This window comes from Lampetra planeri, chromosome 45 (genome assembly GCF_965212315.1).
Source record: "Lampetra planeri chromosome 45, kcLamPlan1.2.h2, whole genome shotgun sequence".
NCBI classification, from domain to species: Eukaryota; Metazoa; Chordata; class Hyperoartia; order Petromyzontiformes; family Petromyzontidae; genus Lampetra; species Lampetra planeri.
In genome coordinates this window covers 8,806,879-8,831,896 of record NC_136151.1, presented here as the reverse complement: position 1 = coordinate 8,831,896, position 25,018 = coordinate 8,806,879, and the positions used below count along the sequence as shown (strand labels likewise).

Sequence of the window (25,018 nt, the reverse complement as noted above, 5' to 3'; positions counted from 1 at the left end):
TTTTACGTTACCAGGTGTAATGCCCCACAAAGCTATTGGAATATTATTTTTCCGATGCGACCGGTTCATCACAAATTATAGCTCAAAAAAGTGGCTCATCATGTTGGATTTGCATAGCAGCCAAATAATCTAAATACTGCACTCTAAACGCTGCTTGAACCCGGAGACGCTCTCTTGGGCTCTGCGGGTTGTTCACAGCAGATAACGAGTGCCTTGGACTCTACACCCCAGTCGGACTCGTGGGAAAACCCAACCTGGATTTCACTGAACACGGCCTGGACTCAACCGCTTAGCTTACTAACGGATAACAACGCGGCACTGCGTTTGAAAGCTTCCTTCTACAAGGTCACCAATGCGAGCGAAGGGGGTCCCCACGATGTCCACGGCTCATTCCTCGGTGCAGCAGCAGCAGCGACGACTCAGTGCTGAGTGAGGCGCAGTGGCTCCAGGCCAGGCAGGCAGCGCGATCCTCCGCGGGTTTTGCAGCCAACAAAATCCTCGCAGCGTCCCGGGAGAGCCGGTTAGGTGACAGCTCAGCACCCCTCGGGTGCCACGCAGCCCACACCCGCCTACGCAATGAGTTACACTTACTAACTCACACACACTTACTCACACACAATCACTCACTCGCACACACTTACACACTCACTCACTTACACACTCACTCACACACTCACTCATACGCTCATACACACTTACTCACACACAATCACTCACTCGCACACACTTGCACACTCACTCACGTACACACTCACTCACTTACACACTCACACACTCACTCACACACACTCACACACAATCACTCACTCGCACACACTTGCACACTCACTCACGTACACACTCACTCACTTACACACTCACACACTCACTCACACACACTCACACACAATCACTCACTCGCACACACTTACACACTCACTCACTTACACCCTCACTCACACACTCACTCATACGCTCACACACACTTACTCACACACAACCACTCACTCACACACACTTGCAAACTCACTCACGTACACACTCACTCACTTACACACTCACACACTCACTCACACACACTCACACAATCACTCACTCGCACACACTTACACACTCACTCACTTACACCCTCACACACTCACTCATACGCTCACACACACTTACTCACACACAATCACTCACTCACACACACTTGCACACTCACTCACGTACACACTCACTCACTTACACACTCACACACTCACTCACACACACTCACACAATCACTCACTCGCACACACTTACACACTCACTCACTTACACCCTCACACACTCACTCATACGCTCACACACACTTACTCACACACAATCACTCACTCGCACACACTTACACATTCACTCACGTACACACTCACTCACTTACACACTCACACACTCACTCACTCACACACGGACCTACGGTCTGTCTCTCTCTTTCTCACTCACCGCTTGTATAAAGCCGTCTCTGTCCCATCTGTATGCTCCCGTACATGAATCTGTGTCTCCCTCGAGCCCGCGCGTCTCCCTCGAGCCCGCGCGTCTCCCTCGAGCCCGCGCGTCTCCCTCGAGCCCGCGCGTCTCCCTCGAGCCCGCGCGTCTCCCTCGAGCCCGCGCGTCTCCCTCGAGCCCGCGCGTCTCCCTCGAGCCCGCGCGTCTCCCTCGAGCCCGCGCGTCTCCCTCGAGCCCGCGCGTCTCCCTCGAGCCCGCGCGTCTCCCTCGAGCCCGCGCGTCTCCCTCGAGCCTGCATATATTTATAAAAAGTCATCTGTTTCCCGTCCGTGTTGTATATTTGCCTTTTCCAAAAATGTATATTAAGAGTGATATTGCCTATTTTTACCGTATCAGTTTTTTTTTCTCTGGATTTAGTACGTTCTAAAAAAACATATCATGCGAATTATGTAAATTCTCCACGTCCAGAATAACATGTATCCCAAGGGTATATCCAGAGCCTGCCCAACCGCCTTTGTCTTCCCAGTGGCTGTCATTGCATGCCGCAGCAGGAATTCATATTAAGGATGAGTCGACCTAAAGAGGGGAGATGGCCGCTTCACAATAAACAAGACGACAGACACACACCACACCAGGGGCAATTAAGAAAATCTGCGCTCACACAATCTTGGGATGACCTCCGGAGGCAGGGAGGGGAGTTTTTAGAGTTTTAGAGGGGTTATGACATCAGGTGTCAGCATGGCCAAAATATAACTTTTTTTTGTTTATTTAAAATAGTAAATTTATATATCTTAGTAATTTTATTTACATGTATTTTATTCATTTTATTATTCATTCACATTATTAATTGTATTATTCATTTGCTTTACTTATTATTCACTTAATTTGCTACGTAATGTTCTTCTGCTATTCTTTGCGCTCATTTGCAAGTTCACTTTGCTCAGTAGATGGTTGCTGCTGAGGTCGTGACGGGTTTCTTTAATTCCATTCCGGTTGCTCTGTGGCTCCGGCACCGTTCCCGTGCTGCTGCGATGTGCACCGATGCCCACTTTAGTGAGGGCGACGTTGGCACGCAGACTGAAGATCGATTGAAGAGGACAAATGCGAGTCCCTTCATGTCCAGTCAATGTCTCTTTACTTGAACAAATATGCAAAACATTACCCCATTGTATTCTTGGTTCTTTCGGTAAAGTCACGTAGAAGGAAAATAATGAAGAAATAAAAATAAAACATAATCAAATAATTCTCACGACGTTTCGGCCACAACGCAAGCAGCCGTCTTCAGGTGGAGAACAGGTCTGTCGAGAAGACAGACTCTGCCTTCTGCCTTCTCGACAGTCAGACTCTGCCTTCTCGACAGACCTGTTCTACACCTGAAGACGGCTGCTTGCGTTGTGGCCGAAACGTCGTGAGAATTATTTTATTATGCTTTATTTTTATTATTTTATTATTTTCCTGCTACGTGACTTTACCGAAAGAACCAAGAAGATGAATCCCTGCAGTCACGAAAGCTTTACATCGAAATTACCCCATTGCTCGAGGAGTATCCTGAAGCTCATTAAATAACTTAACAATTATGATTGGAATCTCAGCTCCACCGTAACGAAGAATGAAAGCTGTCAATGCTCCCCACGTTTCAGCTTTCAACTGAAGAAGCTTCAAATCTTGACGATGCTCCCAGCACGTAGAGGGAACGTCACAGACATCGCGCTGATCAGTAAGGGGCAGAACCTGAAAGCGCATCGGAGAGAGGCACAACGCGTAATCTGCACACCGCACTCCGACGTGCACGCCGCTCACCAATCCCAGCGCTACAGTCCAGGCTCAACCTTGCGTAGCTTCCGAGATCTGGAAAAAAGAAAATCGGCGATATTCCTGGTGGATTTGACCACAGCCTCTTGTGAAATCTCCCGTGCACTTTCATTATTCAGCGCGCCCCGCGAATCCCTGCGGTGGAGTGGCAGCGCCCTCGCGTGGCGCGCACCAACACCGCTCCAAGCAGCGCAGGGACCCAAACGGCGTCTGGGAATCGGTCGCGATTCGTGACACGGTCCGCAATTCTAGACCAGTGCCGGCAGTGAAACAATGAACCCCACGTGACCCCCAACATCCCCATCTCCCCCACCCCCTAGGGGTCCCTCCTCTCACGTGACAACCTCCAAGCCCCCCCCCACCCAGACAACCCCCCCCCAGACAACCCCCCCCCACCTCACGCCTCCTTCCCTAGCACCCCGCACCCCCTCCCACTCCCCTCCCACTCCCCCTACCCCTCCCACGACCCCTCCCCCTACCACCCCACCCCGTACCCCTCCCCCCACCTCTCCTCCGACTCGTCCCGCTCCCCCTACCCCTCCCCCTAACCCAGGGCGCCCCCCCCCTCCTCGCACCCCACTTCATGTGCTGCTCTCTGATTGGTGAGGGCTGGGCCATGCCTCGTGCTCGTCACGTGGTAGATGACAGTCAGCTGCTCGCTCAGCGGATCCCTCCGCGCGCTCCATCGCTGCCGCTCTGCCAGGCCGCTCGCTCGCTCAACGCAACGCGTCGTGTTAGAGGCATCCTGGACTACGGCAACGGTGTGAAGGAGCGACGCAAGCGGCGCGAGTTCACGTTGAGACGTCTCCACGTGGGGGTCTCCTCGTGATGGGAGCCCCACGGTGTCCGCGTCTCTGCCGCTCAGGGCTGCGCTGCCACCCGGCGTGGGGAGCGGTGGCGCAGCGGTTAGCGACGCGCTGCGCTACGAACCCGGGCCAACCGAGTTGGATTCCCGCTCACTGCTGCCAACACCGGTGTCGAATTTTCTTAACAACCGCTCCTGGGCCTCCCCTAGGTTGACTCAGCCTCAAATGTGTACCTGGTACGGTGTAGTAAGCATCGCCACAAGGGAGACAAAGGCGGTCGGGCGTGGTGCTGGCCACCGACCCCCTCGTGTGCTACAGTGACGGCCTTCACAGGTGCTGCTACTCGCTAACAGCACTTGCCCCAACAGTCTGCTAAGGCTACACGGGGGATCTTTGTCGATGTCTCCACTAGTCAGCGCTGTGTTGCTATCTAATGATACAAGTTGTTTTATCGACTTCAATACAAACAGCTGATTAATACAGAGGCTGGTTGCTATGGAGACGTGTCCCACAGTCACTATGCATGGGGACGTGTGTGGTGACATCACCACGCACAACACGTGTCAATAAGTGACGACTTCAGCACTAACCGACTGTGTGCTGGAGAGTGAACCCACTACAACGTTGACGATTTGAGTTCCGTAACGTCTCGCTGGTGACTACAACAACAAGCAGCTGCATCGGGCGATTTGCCAGGCAAGGCCCAATGAGCTATGCAGCTCTTTTCTAGTTCTACTCACAGACGCGACCTCGCCACAAGTGATGATAGCTCAATGAAGTGGCTGGTTGTGTAGAAATCTATAGCAGCCAAATACTCATAATTCTAAACGTGGAAGTAAAACTGGAGGACCCAGAGTAATATCCATGCTACAACAGGGAGAGAGAGACACACATAAACTCCAAATATACAGCAGACGTCAGAGCCGGGATCGAACCCACGACCTCCTGTACACCATGCAAGGTAGTTAACATCTCCTAGGCACCGTAGCGCTTTGATGTGGAATAATGCTCTGAGCATCGTGTCAGTGTCTTGTGAACCAAGATTCTTCTCATCCTATTGTCACCCTTTGGTTGGCTATCGGTATACTGAACAGAAATAAATAATAATCGCTTGTTAACTTATGAAGATCAGAAAATATGAAGGGGGGGAGCAGGGGGGAGAAGGAGGCGAATGTGGAGGAGGGAGGGGATGTAATCAAAGTAAAATATATTAATACATATTTATTTTAACACGTAGGTTTTCGCGACCAATATTATTAATGATAAAGGTGTTTGGGTTAGATCGCGCTATTTATAAATGTGTCGTACTACCGCTACCACACCGCTGTCATCACGCCAGCAACACGGTGCGTCACGTGACACCGTCTAGCTACCACCACACCGCTGTCATCACACCAGCACCACAGCCGGAATTTGTGTGCTGCCGGTTGACAAAAAGCCTGGGGACGACTTTTATTTTTTATTCCCAGTCCCTGTCACTGCGTGAAGTTCACGCGTGGTGGTAGTGGTGGTTGTTCTTGTTGTGGTGGTTGTAGTGATGGTGGTGGTTGTTGTTGTTGTTGCTTCTCCTGATGAGCACCAGGGTCACGTGGCGCCCTCGCGGGGAGTTCCCAGCAGTGTCAGCGGTGACGTCACCCCCCCCCCCCCACAGTGCTGGGTCACAGCAGCGAGGTGACGTCACCAACCCCCCCCCCACAGTGCTGGGTCACAGCAGCGAGGTGACGTCACCAACCCCCCTCCCCCATAGTGCTGGGTCACAGCAGCGAGGTGACGTCACCAACCCCCCCCCCCCACAGTGCTGGGTCACAGCAGCGATGTGACATCACCAACCCCCCCCCACAGTGCTGGGTCACAGCAGCGAGGTGACGTCACCAACCCCCCCCCCACAGTGCTGGGTCACAGCAGCGAGGTGACGTCACCAACCCCCCCCCCCACAGTGCTGGGTCACAGCAGCGATGTGACATCACCAACCCCCCCCCCACAGTGCTGGGTCACAGCAGCGAGGTGACGTCACCAACCCCCCCCCCCCCCACAGTGCTGGGTCACAGCAGCGAGGTGACGTCACCAACCCCCCCCCCCCCCACAGTGCTGGGTCACAGCAGCGAGGTGACGTCACCAACCCCCCCCCCCCCCACAGTGCTGGGTCACAGCAGCGAGGTGACGTCACCAACCCCCCCCCCCCCACAGTGTTGGGTCACAGCAGCGAGGTGATGTCACCAACCTCCCCCCCCCCACAGTGCTGGGTCACAGCAGCGAGGTGACGTCACCATCCCCCCCCCCCACAGTGCTGGGTCACAGCAGCGAGGTGACGTCACCAACCCCCCTCCCCCATAGTGCTGGGTCACAGCAGCGAGGTGACGTCACCAACCCCCCCCCCCCCCACAGTGCTGGGTCACAGCAGCGAGGTGACGTCACCAACCCCCCCCCCCCACAGTGCTGGGTCACAGCAGCGAGATGACGTCACCAACCCCCCCCCCCCCCCCCCGCCACAGTGCTGGGTCACAGCAGCGAGGTGACGTCACCAACCCCCCCCCACAGTGCTGGGTCACAGCAGCGAGGTGACGTCACCAACCCCCCCCCCCCCACAGTGCTGGGTCACAGCAGCGAGATGACGTCACCAACCCCCCCCCCCCCACAGTGCTGGGTCACAGCAACGAGGTGACGTCACCAACCCCCCCCCCCCACAGTGCTGGGTCACAGCAGCGAGGTGACGTGACCAACCCCCCCCCCCCCACAGTGCTGGGTCACAGCAGCGACATGACGTCACCAACCCCCCCCCCCCACAGTGCTGGGTCACAGCAGCGAGGTGACGTCACCAACCCCCCCCCCCCCACAGTGCTGGGTCACAGCAGCGAGGTGACGTCACCAACCCCCTCCCCCCCACAGTGCTGGGTCATAGCAGCGAGGTGACGTCACCAACCCCCCCCCCCCACAGTGCTGGGTCACAGCAGCGAGATTACGTCACCAACCCCCCCCCCCCACAGTGCTGGGTCACAGCAGCGAGGTGACGTCACCAACCCCCCCCCCCCCACAGTGCTGGGTCACAGCAGCGAGGTGACGTCACCAAACCCCCCCCCCCCACAGTGCTGGGTCACAGCAGCGAGGTGACGTCACCAACCCCCCCACAGTGCTGGGTCACAGCAGCGAGGCTGCAGGGTGCCCCTCAGGGCCTCTGTTTGTTTTTGTTGTCGCCAACGCGGTGACGTGGTGACGTCACAGCGCGGTAACGTGGTGACGTCACAGCGCGGGACTCCCCCAGTGGCGGGAATCCAGAACGTCAGAATCTGTGTTTGTGGTGCAGGAGGAATCCGATGAGCTGTGAAGCTCTTTGTGGTAACAGATGGTGCAGTGGTGAAAGGAGCGCATTGGGGGTGGGGGTGAGAGTGGTGACGTCACTGCGTTGGGGGAGCGTGCGGGGAGACGTCACCAATTTGGGGGAGCGTTCGTGGTGACGTCATCACGTTGGGGGGGGAGCTTGCGCGGTGACGTCACCACGTTGGGGAGGAGCGTGCGTGGTGACGTCACCGCGTTGGGGCAGCGTGCGTGGTGACGTCACCACGTCCATGACGCAGCAGCTGCAGACAACTTGAACAGCTCGGACATTGTTGGCGCCTTTTTGTGTTTGGCGCCGTCTCTTTATTTGTTTATTAATTTGTAGATTTAATTTGCTTGGCAGTGGCTGTGTAGAGGATTTGCTCCTCGTGTTTAATTAATGAGCAGCATTGTGGGATGAAGTGAGCACGAATGACGCTGTACACAACTACATTGTTGCTGTTGTTTGTATTGTATTTTTATTGTAGAATCGACGATACAAACGTTACATTGCCACAGTCGTACGCGGACATTTATACTTTTTAAAATCAATAATATTATTGTTTTGACTTTCAAACTTTCTTGACTGATGACGACCGCTTGTTGTTATCAAAACGTCATGAATTTTTGGATTTTCATTTTAAATTTGTATTTAATGTTTATTATTACATTTTTCATGTTTTTCTTTTTTTTTTATCTACGTGACTTTACCGAAAGAACATAAAGAATATAATATTATTGTTGTTGTGTCTCTCCCACAACCCATGACACCACCAGTGTATAAACACATCCCAGTTCACCATTGCTAATCACTGCACCCTACACCACAATCACACTCCTCTGGCAGGGTGAATACATCCACGTTGTCTTCACACACACACAGGGCGGTACCTATTTTATCACCCCCCCTCCCCCATGAAGGTTGTGAGGATTGTTTACGCTCAGCCCCCCCGTTGTGATGGAGAGCCACGCAGCCCCGAGCCACCGACAGCCACCAGCCAGTCACGGGCGTGGCGCTGCGCGTGGCGGTGACGAGGGTGGCGAGCGCCGTGCGTCGTGGTGGCGTCTGCCCTCTGCGCTGTTCACGTTCACCTCTCTCAGGACGCACCACTCAGATCCACAATCCTCACTGAGTCACCAACATCATCGTCCCACGCACACAACACCAGCAGCCCAGGGTGTAGGGGCTGAGTGAAAGTTTTATTAAACGAGTGCAACAGCGCCATGGAGTCGGCGCTGTAAAACGACAGCAGCCCCGCGTCCCAGTCCAGGTGGACCCCGACTCTCCGCGGAGGCTGCGGCACCGACAGTGACGTCACTACCCCGCCATGCAGCACTGAGAAGCTGTCGCCACGTTTCTGTAGACACCAGGAGACGTCGCTCCCTCCCAGGAGGCACTCATCACCATCCCCTCTCCGTGGGATCGTCCCGTACGCGACTCCAACCCGACACCCCCTCGCGCTCCCCACGTCCACCTCCCAGTAGTGCTGACCCGACGAGAAGCTCTCAGAGCACAGGGCTTGTGGCCAGACATCAAAGCGGTGCACTGTAAAAATGACAACTCAAAATTGTTCACCTTACTAAGATTTTTGCATTCACTGACAATAAAATTGCTAGTTGGAACTTGAACTATCTGTTGTAAGCCACTTGAACTCACTTTCAGACGTTTCTGAGTAAAAGTTCATCTTACTTTATAAATTGAGTTGATTTTATTTTTAAGTTGTAGTTGACACCCAGTTAAAGTGAGGTCAACTTATCTGCGCATGCTCATTTGAAATTTGTCATGGCAACCGGCTGCCACGGGGTTTCCAAGGATTTTGCCAGGAGCTCTCTTCGACAGTTTGAAAGTTTGCGTCCGCCATTTTGTCACGATGCCAGCGGTAAATTTCTCTGACTTCTTGGCCGAAGATAAACAACATTCATTCTAACAGGTAAGCTAATCATATGAATATGTATATGCATTTGGTATTTGTATTACATTTCATTGCGCGAAACAAAATCGATAAATCATAACCAGGCGAGGCGTTAATGGCAATACAAAATCCCACACTTGCTAACGTTAATTGGTTAGAAGCTAACGTAGCTTATTTTGAACAGCTAAGCTCAATATAATTCTTGTCCACATATTAATTGAAAGATTTGTGTTGCCGTTATGTTTGTTATTCTCGATGAATGATATGGCATTGTTTTATGCACGTCTGCTTTGCTCATTGACCTGAAACCGAAGCACCGGCGGTAACAGTTCACATTGCTGCTCGTGATCAAGGTAGAACTAACGTGCTAAAACTTTGATACAAAACTTCGGTTTGATACGGTTAACTAGATTTATATAGCTTCTAGCATGCGACCTTTGTGTAGGGCTGGGTAAGTTGCCGAGTTCGATACTTTTTAGGTAACGTTACCGACCGAATTGCCTCGATACTATCGAGTAACTTTATCTAAAAATGACATGTGGTTCGGTTCCAGTTCCAGAATTCGATAACGTTACCTAAGGAGTTAACTCGTCAACGTCAGTGCTCAAACAAATACATATGAAATGCACAACGACACACATAAAGTCGCTCACGCACACTCATATTATGAGACGCGCGCGCGCACCCACAACTTTTCACACGCATACTTATATGAGACGACGCAAGCACACACACACAAACTCTCCGCGCACATATTCATATGAGACGCGAGCACACACACATAATACCTTAAAGATGTGGAAAAGTCGATCAAAAGTGTGGGTACATTTCTCCAGGCTCAATGCCAACAGCGCGCGATTCAGTATTCGCATTAAAATAATTGCTGCAAAGACCGGTACCACGACAAATATGATGAAGACCTTGACAGTGCACGGAGTAAACATAAGAGCAGAAAGTTGCTCCGTCTTCGACTGGTAAATGAAGAGATACCTTGTTGATCACTCCAGTGTTTATATTTCAATAAATAACCTACTGAATGTAACGTTACACACTGTCGTTCAAAAATGTGTTGGTTTGTCAGAATTTGTTTTCTGTAAGGATGCATTAAAGTTATCAAAGGGTGACATTACAACGTGTAATGTTACAAAATATTTCGTTTTTAAATAAATCTTTTTTGAATTTTTTATTCATCAAATAATCATGAAAAAATTTATCATAGTTTCCAAAATATTAAGCAGCAAACTGTTTTCATATTTCTGAAGGGTCATTTGACACTGAAGTAATGATTTTGAAAATTCAGCTTTGATATCACAGGAGTAAATTACATTTTGAAATATATTAAAATAATATTTTAAATTGTAATACTATTTCACAATATTAAGTTTTACTGTATTTTTTTATTTTTTAAAAATCAGTTTTGGTGAGCATGAGCTCTTTATAAAAAAAATGTGTTCCTTTGTGCACTGGCTAAGGAGCATGAGTCAAACTAAAAAAATAAAACCAAAGTTTTTCTGAGGTAATGTGTTATGTATAGGGATGGGAATTGATAAGGATTTAACGATTGCTTATCGATCCGATTCCTTATCGATTCTCATTGGGTGAGGGAATAAGTACAAATGTGTTTGTTTGTATTAACTCGCTTTAATATCTGATCAGAAGACAGAGCACATACTGTATACACAAATTATGTGTAGCAACCTCAGAACAAATCTAAAAGTATAGGTGAGCTACTTCTCAAAGTGAGTGTGTGTGTGAGTGAGCATGTGTGCGTTTGTGTGTGAGTGAGTGAGCGCGAGAGAGTGTGTGTGCGCTAGTGAGTGAGCGAGAGTGTGTGCGTGAGCACTAGTGAGTGAGTGTGTATGTGTGCGCGTGTGTGAGTGAGTGAGCGCGAGAGAGTGTGTGTGCGCGCGCAAGTGTGTGTGTGTGCGCATGAGAGTGAGTGAGTGTATGAATGTGTGTGAGATAGCACGCGATGGCTTGTCGGAAAGCAACATGGCGTCCCGTTAAAGGCCTCATTATACTTCTGCGTCGAACTTCTGCCTCTGCCATGTTTGCCACGTTCTTAATCAAAACAATGCAGCGCGTGTGTGACATCATGACACATTTGCAACGAGCGGAACCGATACGCGGAATTGTTAAGCAGGCATGCTAACGGTTCCAAGGAATTGATTCACTGGGCACCGGTTCTGAAGAAAAATTGGTTCTCGGTTCCCATCCCTAGTTATGTAATCTTTTTAAAATGGATTTCATAAAATTGGTATCGAAAAAAGTATCGCTAGGAACCGGTATCGAAACTGAGGTATCGAAATTGGCACCGGATCGAAAGATTTTGAACAATACCCAGCCCTACCTTTGTGTGTTTTAGCCCTGAAGCTCAACAGCATTAATGTGAACGGTTGCGAAGTATGTCACTGTGTTAATTTTCTCCTCTTATTTTTGTGCTAGGTTTTCTATGAAGTGTCGCTTCTGCAGCTTTGCCAGTGCCAGTCAAGAACGTCTGCTTAGGCACCATCGGCTCAGGCACGGTAGAGGAGCTTACTGGCCGTGTGTTTACGGTGACTGTGTATGTACTTTTAAAACACCTGGCGCCTTAAAGTCACATTTGACCAGATCACATTTTAGGACAGCCAAAATACATGATAAATTCACCTTTTTTTGTAATCTATGTGAATTCCGGGAAATCTGCACGCAACAGTCTTTCTTCAAACACCTTGGACGCCATTTAAAAAAACATGAGACTGTGTGTTGCCCCTTCTTGAGATGTAGTTTTAAAACAAACAATCTAAAGACTTTTAGTTCACACAAAAGTAGGAAACACAAGCATGGTGATATCAGAACCTGTTTAAGAGCAGACTTAGAAAATGAACCTGTGTCCATTGAGACAGATTCCTCTGACCAACCATTAGGTATCTGTAGTGAGGAAGATACACTTCCAGGTAGTTCTGGAAATTCAGATGTCCAAGAAAAGGAGGAGTATGTAGATGCTGAGACTCTTGAACACAGGGCTGCTGGATTTTTTCTACGTATGCAAACTGAATTACATGTTAGTAGACACGCTGTACAGAAAATAGTTGAGGGGTTTAATGATATTTTACATCTTTCAAAATCCCACTCGCAACCAGGTATCAAAGCAGTGCTTGCAGAACACGGCATTGAATTAGATGATAGCGTTCTCCATAAGATTAATGATGCTGTCTTGGAAACAAATCCATTAATTGTAAGCACTCAAGGAAAGGGTGCATTGGCCACTGATCACAGGAGAAATCTTTTTTTTAAAGATAAGTTCCCTGTAATTCAGCCTACTGAGTATACATATAAAATAACCCATAAACAAACATTTGTTTATGTTTCAATCCTCCAGGTTCTTGGGACTTTGTTGAGACAGCCAGATTTTGTGGAGAAGTTGGTGTTTAGTCAAGGGGACAACCCAGGTAAATTTTGCTCTTTTCGAGACGGACAGTACTACAAAGACAATGGTCTTCTGGGTGTGCAAGATGCAAGTATCTCTATAGGACTTTACATAGATGACCTGGAACTATGTAATCCTTTGGGGTCCTCAAAAAAAATCCATAAAATTACTGCTGTCTATTGGATTTTGTTGAATTTACCAAGCAAGTTTCGCTCTACTCTCCCCCTAATTCAACTGGCTTGTCTTGGAAAAACTGTCGATGTCAGACAATTTGGGTATGATGCCTTTCTTTATCCTTTGATTAAGGATCTTGGATATCTTGAAAAGATAGGAGTGTATATTGAGACTCTAGATACATTTGTAAAGGGAACAGTGTTCTGTGTCTGTGCTGATAACCTTGGTGCACATAGCTTAGCAGGTTTTCAGGAAGCTTTAAATGTCGAAAAATTCTGCAGATTTTGTTGCATCAGTCGAGACCAAATTGGAAATTGTGAGCCAAGGAACTTTCCACTGAGAACTGCTACGCAACACGATTCTTTTGTGGAACAACTCAAGTTGAGTGATAAGCCTAAGCCATGTGTGAATGGTGTTAAATCATCCTGTGCTTTAAGTAAGTTGTCTTTCTTCCACCCAGTTACTGGATTTCCCCCTGATCTTTTGCATGATCTATTTGAAGGTGTTGTCGCAGCGGAATTAAGTTTGTGTTTAAAAGAATTGATTAGAAAAGGTTTCATTACATTCGATGGACTGAATAACCGCATAAAACAGTTTCCATACAAATTCTCTGATTTGGTCAACAAGCCACATGCAATTACAAAGACAAGCCTTGTATCTGGAAAGGTAAACGGTAACGGACATGAAAACTGGGCACTTTTACGTTTGCTACCTCTCTTGATCGGGAACTATATACCTGAACAAGAGCAGTCATGGGAAATTTTAATGGACCTTAAAGAGATTGTGGAGATTACGGTGTCTACTACGTTATCAGAGGGAACATTATGTTACTTGGGGAATAAATTGTCTGACCATCGCCAGTTACTCACTGACACCTTTCCTGAATTTAAGTTGAAACCAAAGCATCACTTCATTGATCACTATGTGCATCTCACACGGTGCTTTGGGCCATTAGTGGATCTGTGGACGTTTAGATTTGAGTCTAAGCATAGTTTTTTCAAACAGGCAATCAATGATGCTCACTGTTTTAAGAATGTACTACTCACCCTTTCCACTAAGCATCAACACCTCATGGCATATCTTCTTTACACACAGCAATTGTTCAAGCCAAAATTGCATGTTGGTAGTGTAGATAGAGTGAAAATATCATCTTTAGATGAAAAGCTCAGGACAGGACTAGAAAAGAAGTACCCAAATGAAGATGATGTGTCTCTTGCTAAAGAAGTACATTTGTATGGGACCCAGTATGTGAGGGACATGATAGTGTCTGCGGGTGAATGCAGTGGACTGCCAGAATTCTTTAGAATACTACACATATTGGTGGACAAGTGGTGTAAAGTGTATTTTGTCACCGCAAGATTATCATCTTGGTACATGGAACATTATCGGTCTTACCAACTTATTGATAACTGTCACTCAGATGTAGAGATCCTGGATCCAGAGACTTTGAACGATTACCACCCATTGGCTGCATACCAAGTTGGTAGAACTTTGATGGTGACCCCAAGGGCTTGGCTACTGCAGTAAATTGAAATGGTAAGCACCTTTCTGTTTGTATGTTTTCATAATTTTGTCATGTGTTAATGACTTGATTTTAAGTCTTCAAGGTACAGTCATGGCCAAAAGTATTGGTACCCCTCCGGATGTGTTGGTTTTCGAGCAAAACTCACAAACTTTTGAAGGTGTTTTTAATGTAATAACCAAACCAGGATATTTTCAATAGCTCAACAGAACTGAAACAACAAAAATTGGTTTCCTCAAATTCAACACAAAATATCACCAAAATACTGCGGGAAGTGAATACTGCATGGTCAAAAGTATTGGCACTCAAAATAACCGTCTTTTGCTGTGATACAAGCACACTTTTCATTGTTAAAATCCACAGCTAAGGTTATGGATAGTCAGACATCAGCTGTGGTAGCATTCCTGAGAAGTATAAGCCCATTTCTAAAGGATAATAAAGTCGATTCTACTTGAAGAAAACCTTATACTGTCCATATAAACCAACAGATGTATAGTAAGTAAACTGGAGATTTTTGTCCGTTAGAAATGGGCTGATATTTCTCAGGAGTGCTACCACAGCTGACGTCTGACTACCCATAACCTTAGCACTGGATTTTAACACTGAAAAGTGTGCTTTTATCACGGCAAAAGACACTTGTTGTGAAGGGTGCCAATACTTTCGACCATGCAGTATTCACTTTCCACAGTATTTTGGTGATATATTCTGTTACATTTGGGGAAACCAATTGTTGTTTCAGTTGTGTTGAGCTATTGAAAATATCCTGGTTTGGTTATTTTATCAAAAAACCTTCAAAAGTTTGCGAATTTTGCTTAAAAACCAACAATTCTTGAGGTGTGCCAATACTTTTGGCCATGACTGTATATGGCTTCAGTTTAAAGTGTCATGCAAATATCTGTTCTTCTTTTGTCCTCACAGGCTTTGTTGCTTCTGGTCCACATAAATCCCAAACTCGTCCGTAAGATTCGGCTGACCAAAGCTCCTGAAACTTTAGAGGAACTGTACAATGAACTGCGTCAAAAACTTGAACTTGTGGGTGAATTCTGTATACAGTATGAAGACTCAGACTTTGGCCAGGCAGTTTGCAACCTGATTGACATAGCAGAGTTACCTTCAGAAAAGGCTGTCTTGCATATTCTGTGGAGCAATGAGGACATGCCATCACCACCACCTCCAACACCAACTCGGTCATCCTCCATCTCTTCCCTTGACACAGCCATCATTGGATCTCCAGGCTCAATCCACAGCTTATCTTCAGTTGTGCGGACATATAGGAGGAATGTTTCACAGTGGCCCACTCCGTTCCCAGTACCAGAATTCTCATATGATGTGGAACTGATACTCCGCAAGGGGAATGACACGTTTGAATTATTAGGGAAGGGTTTACATGTAACCAGAGATGTGAAAAAAGAGATTCTGGACAAGTTGGCACAAGAAATATTTTCTGTGAAAGCCTACCCTGAAAAACATGAGTTTGATTCTGTTGCTGCTGAACTTGTCAACAAACATCCCTGCCTCAAAGAGCCTGGTGGTGGTACTGGATATGCGGGATGGACAACCAGCATAAAGTACAAGATGGGGAACTACAGATCAAAACTACGTCAAGCTGGATGTAATGAGGTTGGTGTCAACAGGAGATCAAGAAGGGAGGAGGCGGATGATCATGGTGTCAACAGGCAAAGAAGAGATGATGATGATGGGGATGGTGGTCCGGAGGGAAGGTTTTCCTTGAAAAAACCAAAACGAGGTGAGGTCAACCATGTACCAGATCATCCTGAAAGCTACACCCAGGATGACTTGGAAGACCTGAGGTCTTCCCTGGTTGAAGCCATGAAGAAGAAAAACAAGGACATGGAGTTCATCAAACAGAAGATGGACATCACATTCTCCCTTAGGAGAATGGAGATTGTAGTGATGGAGCCCATGGTCTCAGAGGTTCTGGAGAGGTGGCCCGGTCTATTTCTTGAAGAACAGGTAAGGAATCTTTTTTTTTCTTGAACTTGGTGCATTTGTGTTATGTTTTTTCCATGATAGTGTATGTAGGTTAATTTGTATTATGGCTTTGAGTTTGCAGTCTTAATTATAACAATGAAATCACACTATCAGCTTGTTGTATTTGTATTGCATTTGTTTAATTCAGATTTGTCAAGAGTTCACTCGTGTGACCACCAAGGACCTGATGGGAACATTTAAAGCTGCCCTTGAGATGTTGACCCCTCGTCTGCTGAAATTGTATCGTGCCAGGAAGTGCGCCTTTAGTCGAGAGATGGAAACCCTTTTGGAAATGCTTGACAAACAGGTTGTTATATTGACTACAAGGCCCTTTCTTGGTAACACTTTACAATTTGGTTCGTTAGTTAACATTAGTTAACTACATTAGTTAACATTAACTAATAATGAACTGCACTTATACAGCATTTATTCATCTTTGTTAATGTTAATTTCGACATTTACTAATACTTTATTAAAATCTTATTAACATGAGTTAATGCACTGTGAACTAACATGAACAAACAATGAACAGCTTTATTCATATTAACTAACATTAACAAAGATTATTAAATACTATAACAAATGTATAGTTCATGTTAGTTAATACATTAAATAATGTTTAATAAATGAACCTTATTGTAAAGTGTTACCCTTTTCTTCAGTTTGTCCACTAATATTTAAACCATTAATCAAGAAGGAACTACCAAGCTAGCACTCTGCACTTTTGATGGAATATAACTTAATAATTTTTTTGCATCAGCTACATTGGTGAGCGAGTTCCATCTTGATTGTCTATTTAATACAGTAATATTTAAAGGATACGTTCACGGTTTTGCACTTTGAGCCTCCTCTGTGGGTTGATGAAATAGTGTTTGACACCCGAATTTTGACTATTGGTCCAGTCTTGAGCTTTTGGCTGATTTAGAATCGGCCCTGCCATGCTTCTGAATGGCTAGCTACATGCATTCACAAACCTGTCTTTAAATCAACCCTAAACGTTCGTTTTCAAAGATGTGCAACTCACCGATTGGTTAGTGGTGTTCGTTGAGTGTTCGTCAAACACTCTATTTCAGCCAAGATAAAAGTGCAAGGGCTCAAAGTGCAAAATAGTGAACTTATCCTTAAAAGACAAAAATAAACACTAACAACTAACAGAGCCTGCAATTATTTTATCTGCCTACATGCACAATTGTAGAGATGGGAATACAAATGGAACCAAGTGCACATACAGGAGTACATTTCACAGAGCTAAACAAAAGTATTTGTTTGTTTTTATATTCTTCCAAAACAGACATCTGACATCACAAGTCATCGCAGACAGGCAGCTGTGGAAGGTCTTCCCATATTTCTGCGGGAGAATACTGAGAAGCTTTTCTCTAGATGCCTGGTGAGTGCAGCTTGGAAGACCTTCAGCTTTTAGTAGTGTTGTATAGCAAAGAGGCCATACACAAATAGACATCACTCTTTATTGACTAGTTTTCTACAGGACATTATTTCAGTGGTGTTTTTGTTTTGTCAGGCAACTGATGCAGATGACAAACAGGTGAAAGGCATCAAGATGGGGGTCCTCACAGTGCTTGATGATGATGACGACACAGTCATTAATATTGCCCTTGTGTTGGAGGAAACCATTGTCCTGAAAGACATCCCAGACACCCCGACTGCGCTTGCGTATTTTTTTGGCTTGCTTTATGCCCTTAACATGGAGTTCCCAAAAGACATCAAGTATACCTGTGAAACTATCCAGCACATTTTCATGGAAATGTCCACCAATTGCTCACAGCGTGTCCGGAGCTTCAAGACCAAGCTGTTAAACCAGTGATTCATTTTCCATGGGGAAGATTTATTTTATCATGTTTGTTCATTTATGTTTGGATATTTTGTAAGTCTTCACATGGACCACCTTATAGTTTTTATGTTGTTCTTTTATTTTAACTAAAAAAAAATCTGTTATTTGTAGCTGTCATATAACTGTCACGAGAATATTGATTGTTTCTCAGTAGAAGCAAGCTGTGTTTCACAATTACTGTTATAGCCTGCGTGTTTGCATTTTTGGCTAATTTCAAAGTTCAGATAATTCAGAACGTTTAGACAATTTGGCTTTTTCAGCTGGGGATTTACACATTTCTGAATTAATACTTAGGCACTATACAACTGTTTATCGGTCATCTTTGACAATATTGCATTATTTGTAAGGTCTCAACAAGAGTCGGAAAGTAAAAAAAAAGATGTATTTGCTTTGGGTATAACTCGTTTACATTGCCCAATGCCCATACTGATGTCATTATGGAATTGTAAAGCTGTGCCAAAGTCGTTCAAATAAACATGCATAAATTAACAGTTTTACTGTCAGTGGATGATTTAGTGTGTGTGTGTGTGTGGGGGGGGGGGTAATTTAAACTCAAAATAGTAAGCTTTTACAGACTTAAAAGTTCCAGTAATTTGAACTAAAAAAACTTAGTTGTACGAACTTGAAAAACTTAGCTGACGCAACTTAATAATTGTTGTTCTTCAAAACTTAAAAAATTAAGTTGATATCTTCAACTCAAAAATTCTGTGCAGTCGGTTACCTTGAAAATTTGAGTTGAACTAACTTAGCTGACGCAACTTAATAATTGTTGTTCTTCAAAACTTAAAAAATTAAGTTGATATCTTCAACTCAAAAATTCTGTGCAGTCGGTTGCCTTGAAAATTTGAGTTGAACTAACTTTTTCTTTTTTACAGTGTACCACCACCAACAACACTACTACCACCAACACCACAACCACCAACACCACTCAGCCCCCTGCCCCAAACCACCACAGGGTAGTGGGAGGGGTAGGGGGTGCGGGGGTGCTAGGGAAGGGTGCGTGAGGTGGCGGGGGGGGGGGGTTGTCTGGGTGAGGGGGGGGGGGCTTGGGGGTTGTCACGCGAGAGGAGGGACCCCTAGGGGGTGGGGGAGATGGGGATGTTGGGGGTCACGTGGGGTTCATTGTTTCACTGCCGGCACTGGTCCAGAGTTGCGGACCGAGTCACGAATCGCGACCGATTCCCAGACGCCGTTTGGGTCACGGCGGTGCCTGGAGCGGTGTTGGTGCGCGCCACGCGAGGGCGATGCGACTCCACCGCAGGGATTCGTGGGGCCGCTGAGTAAGGGGCATTCCATTTTGTAGGTACGCAAAAATCGTCCCCCCAGCGTCGGGTGGACAATCCCGGTGCATCTTCTTGGTTCTTTCGGTAAAGTCACGTAGAAGGGAAATAATAAAACAAAAAAGCATTACATTTTATAATTTAAATATGGCTTATTTTTTTTACTTCATTAATAATTATTTTATTAAGTTGTATTTTTATTATTTTATTATTTCCCTTCTACGTGACTTTACCGAAAGAACCAAGAAGATGAATCCCTGCAGTTACGAAAGCTTTAAATCTAAATATCTGGCTAATTTACAGCCTCAGCTATTTTTGAGTTTCACAAATATTTTTTATCCACCAAGCCCCCAACTCCATCAAAAGGCTTCCACTCAGGTGAGCTCCACCGAATGATGCTGATAAATATGGTGGTGAAGCCTCTTAAGGCTGTGCCGTGTGTTATACTGACGAAGCGCTCCGCTTTAAGAATTGTTATAATCTTAATAGTTTTTCAAAACAACTCAACACATTCATAAATAACACCACCATTAAAGAAAATGCATTCATACACATAAAACGCGACGTTTATAGCAATTGCTATTTTTCTTATATTCATTTGCAATATGCTCTCAAGCAATTGCCTGAAACGTCGGCAGTTGTGCGTTTTCTATTATCTGGCTGTTTTTGAGCAATGTTTTTAGAGTGTGTTATCTTGTGCACAACTGTCAACGTAGTATCATCAAATAATAATAATACGTCTACAAGTTATACAGGAGGCTTTTTCACGTTGAGGACTGACAGCCAGCTTAAAGCTTAATGTACCTGCGATTTTTGGAGGCCAACTCGAAGTGGAATGATTCAGCAAACACTGGCACAAGGTTCAGCAAAGTGGAGCGTTTTATCTCCTGAATATCTCCAGTGAAAATAGTTTAAAATAAGTTATAATTTAATTGTGCACTCTAGACAAAAGCCAACAAATCACTTCTGGGTAACCCTCGTATCTCTGCAACAGTGGCAAAGCGTCACTGCATTGGTGGCAAGATGTTCACTACCTCGCCTGGTATACAGGAGGTCGTGGGTTCGATCCTGATCCTAACGCCCGCTGTATATGTTGAGTCATCACGTCTCTCTCGCCGATGTCGCGTAGATTTATCTCTGGGTCCTCCGTTTTTCTCCTCCACGTTTAGAATCAATTTGCATTCAGAGGATTTGGCTGCTGCTATAACAAGCCACTCCGTTGAGCTGTCATTTGTGATAACCACGTCACATGTGAACAAGTATAACCCGTAAAAACAAAGTTTTTCACTATAAATCCTTTTTATGTGTGGCGGCTAGAGTCCTCTCGTCCTCTGGCTTGAGATGGCTGCCACCTATGGGTCAGATGATTGCATGGCACCATTAAGCAATTGGTAATTAAATATAAAAAAAAAATTCCTAAAATGTTGAAAATTTAGGAAAAAACTTGTTCACGAAAATCATTTGTCACGCACAACGAGTCTGTGTGGATTTTCAGCTCGATTGGATCACGGGAAGTGGGTTAAAAAACGACCGAAAGATTTGCACGGTCGTAAGCAAGCAAGTGAACTTAATAGAAAGGATTTAAATAGAGCGACTTCTCTCGGTGAGCCTTGCCTAGTTAAATAAAAAAAATTGTTTTTAGTTCACATCATCCCACATGCCACAATCCAACACTCCTGAAATATATATGTTAGCCGACATTTGCTATTCAAACCCGCTATAATACGGAAATGAAACAATATTTAAGTGTAATAATAAACACATCTTCATATCTCATCATATTCATTAGGCAATTAATACCGTACTAATGGTGAACTAATAAAACAAAAACGCTTCTCCTTTCTGAATCAGCCACTGCAGTCGTCTCGACCAAGACGCAGAACCAACTAGGCTCACGACATACGCTCAACCTGAAGGCAGCCATTTTGTACGTTTTAAGCATTAACCCTTTAAAAACCCCATTAAATTCAACAATCTACACAAATAACTGCCTCTATTTATATTTTCGTACCATTCAGAACGTTGTATCCGCATTCCGATCGCTATATGCGCATTAATTTACCTCAGAATTGCCATAACGATGTTGTCAACGCTCGTTAATTGTAAATAAAGAAATGAAACAAAATGGAGTCTCCGACGCCATTTTGTATTTACACTTTTGGCGCCAAAAAAAATGAAGCGGCGAATGAGGCAACGTTGAAGACTTTAAATCATTGGCGGAGTTTGACTTTCATATTTGTCCCTCATTTAATTTATTTTTATTTGTAAATCATGAAAATAAATTAATAAAGGTGTCCAGTTTTTTTAGGGGGGGCGTTGTCCCCCCGTGCCCCCCTCCTCCCCCCGTGCCCCCCCTCCTCCGCCCGTACACTTTATATACACTTCTGTGTGTCTGTGTAGTCCTGTACACTCTACATACACTTGTGTGTCTCTGTGTAGTACTGTACACTATATATACACTTCTGTGTGTCTCTGTGTAGTACTGTACACCATATATACACTTCTGTGTGTCTCTGTGTAGTACTGCACACTATATATACACTTCTGTGTGTGTCTGTGTAGTACTGTACACTATATATACACTTCTGTGTCTCTGTATAGTACTGTACACTATATATACACTTCTGTGTGTGTCTCTGTATAAAGCCCTCTGTGTCCTGTCTGTATATCACTGCGCACGATTCTGTGAGTCTCGAGTGTGTGTATCTGTGTGTCTCTAGTATGTGTGTTTCTGTGTGCAGGGAGGAGACACTGTGTATCGTGTGTATACAGGGTAGAGAGTAGGCTGTGTGTCTGTGTAGTGTAATATGCTGTGGATTGAGTACCCCCCCCCCCCCCACAGTGCTGGGTCACAGCAGCGAGGTGACGTCACCAACCCCCACCCCACAGTGCTGGGTCACAGCAGCGAGGTGACGTCACCAACACCCCCCCCCCCCCCACAGTGCTGGGTCACAGCAGCGAGGTGACGTCACCAACCCCCCCCCCCCCCACAGTGCTGGGTCACAGCAGCGAGGTGACGTCACGAACCCCCCCCCCCCACAGTGCTGGGTCACAGCAGCGAGGTGACGTCACCAACCTCCCCTCCCCACAGTGCTGTGTCACAGCAGCGAGGTGACGTCACCAACCCCCCCCCCCCCACAGTGCTGGGTCACAGCAGCGAGGTGACGTCACAAACCCCCACCCCACAGTGCTGGGTCACAGCAGCGAGGTGACGTCACCAACCCCCCCCCCCCACAGTGCTGGGTCACAGCAGCGAGGTGACGTCACCAACCCCCCCCTCCCCACAGTGCTGGGTCACAGCAGCGAGGTGACGTCACCAACCCCCCACCCCACAGTGCTGGGTCACAGCAGCGAGGTGACGTCACCAACCCCCCCTCCCCACAGTGCTGGGTCACAGCAGCGAGGTGACGTCACCAACCCCCACCCCACAGTGCTGGGTCACAGCAGCGAGGTGACGTCACCAACCCCCCCCCCCCCCACAGTGCTGGGTCACAGCAGCGATGTGACGTCACCAACCCCCACCCCACAGTGCTGGGTCACAGCAGCGAGGTGACGTCACCAACCCACCCCCCCCCCCACAGTGCTGGGTCACAGCAGCGAGGTGACGTCACCAACCTCCCCTCCCCACAGTGCTGGGTCACAGCAGCGAGGTGACGTCACCAAGCCCCACCCCACAGTGCTGGGTCACAGCAGCGATGTGACGTCACCAACCCCCACCCCACAGTGCTGGGTCACAGCAGCGAGGTGACGTCACCAACCCCCCACCCCACAGTGCTGGGTCACAGCAGCGAGGTGACGTCACCAACCCCCCCCCCCCCCACAGTGCTGGGTCACAGCAGCGAGGTGACGTCACCAACCCCCCCCTCCCCACAGTGCTGGGTCACAGCAGCGAGGTGACGTCACCAACCCCCACCCCACAGTGCTGGGTCACAGCAGCGAGGTGACGTCACCAACCCCCCCCCCCCCCCACAGTGCTGGGTCACAGCAGCGAGGTGACGTCACCAACCCCCCCTCCCCACAGTGCTGGGTCACAGCAGCGAGGTGACGTCACCAACCCCCACCCCACAGTGCTGGGTCACAGCAGCGAGGTGACGTCACCAACCCCCCCCCCCCCCACAGTGCTGGGTCACAGCAGCGATGTGACGTCACCAACCCCCACCCCACAGTGCTGGGTCACAGCAGCGATGTGACGTCACCAACCCCCCCCCCCCACAGTGCTGGGTCACAGCAGCGAGGTGACGTCACCAACCTCCCCTCCCCACAGTGTTGGGTCACAGCAGCGAGGTGACGTCACCAACTCCCCCCCCACAGTGCTGGGTCACAGCAGCGAGGTGACGTCACCAACCCCCTCCCCCCACAGTGCTGGGTCACAGCAGCGAGGTGACGTCACCAACCCCCCCCCCCCCACAGTGCTGGGTCACAGCAGCGAGGTGACGTCACCAACCCCCCCCCCCCCCCACAGTGCTGGGTCACAGCAGCGATGTGACGTCACCAACCCCCCCCCCCCCCCACAGTGCTGGGTCACATCAGCGATGTGACGTCACCAACCCCCCCCCCCCACAGTGCTGGGTCACAGCAGCGAGGTGACGTCACCAACCCCCCCCCCCCCACAGTGCTGGGTCACAGCAGCGAGGTGACGTCACCAACCCCCCCCCCCCCACAGTGCTGGGTCACAGCAGCGAGGTGACGTCACCAACCCCCCCCCCCCCCCCACAGTGCTGGGTCAAAGCAGCGAGGTGACGTCACCAACCCCCCCCCCCCCCCACAGTGCTGGGTCAAAGCAGCGAGGTGACGTCACCAACCCCCCCCCCCCCCCCCACAGTGCTGGGTCACAGCAGCGAGGTGACGTCACCAACCCCCCCCCCCCCACAGTGCTGGGTCACAGCAGCGAGGTGACGTCACCAACCCCCTCCCCCCACAGTGCTGGGTCACAGCAGCGAGGTGACGTCACCAACCCCCCCCCCACAGTGCTGGGTCACAGCAGCGAGGTGACGTCACCAACCCCCCCCCCCCCCACAGTGCTGGGTCACAGCAGCGAGGTGACGTCACCAACCCCCTCCCCCCACAGTGCTGGGTCACAGCAGCGAGGTGACGTCACCAACCCCCTCCCCCCACAGTGCTGGGTCACAGCAGCGAGGTTACAGGGTGCCCCTCAGGGCGTCTGTTTTTGTTGTCGCCAACGCGGTGACGTGGTGACGTCATAGCGAGGGACTCCCCGAGTGGCGGGAATCCAGAACGTCAGAATCTGTGTTTGTGGTGCAGGAGGAATCCGATGAGCTGTGAAGCTCTTTGTGTTCACAGATGGTGCAGTGGAGAGGGTTAGGCGTGGGGGGTGGGGAGACGTGGTGACGTCACCGCGTTGTGGGAGCGTTTGTGGGGACGTCACCGCGTTGGGGGAGCGTGCGTGGTGACGTCACCACGTTGTGGGAGCGTGCGTGGTGACGTCACCACGTTGTGGGAGCGTGCGTGGTGACGTCACCACGTTGGGAGAATGTGCGTGGTG

The 25,018-nt window shown here is 48.0% G+C and overlaps 2 long non-coding RNA genes across 5 annotated transcripts; both read left to right on the top strand.

Annotated features, from left to right (window-relative positions):
* The first annotated feature begins 7,842 nt into the window (after window positions 1-7,842).
* Window positions 7,843-16,300, top strand: LOC144733137 (uncharacterized). 4 transcript variants are annotated; one of them, XR_013588321.1, is made up of 4 exons: window positions 7,843-9,307; window positions 11,735-11,852; window positions 14,293-14,408; window positions 15,313-16,300. It is a non-coding gene; the product is annotated as an uncharacterized LOC144733137 (long non-coding RNA). The 4 variants fall into 4 exon arrangements; XR_013588319.1 differs by having other exon boundaries at window positions 12,651-14,408; XR_013588320.1 differs by having other exon boundaries at window positions 11,735-12,720.
* Window positions 16,301-16,307: 7 nt separating this feature from the next.
* Window positions 16,308-18,311, top strand: LOC144733138 (uncharacterized). Its single transcript, XR_013588322.1, has 4 exons — window positions 16,308-16,368; window positions 16,535-16,693; window positions 17,678-17,773; window positions 17,906-18,311. It is a non-coding gene; the product is annotated as an uncharacterized LOC144733138 (long non-coding RNA).
* Window positions 18,312-25,018: the final 6,707 nt, after the last annotated feature.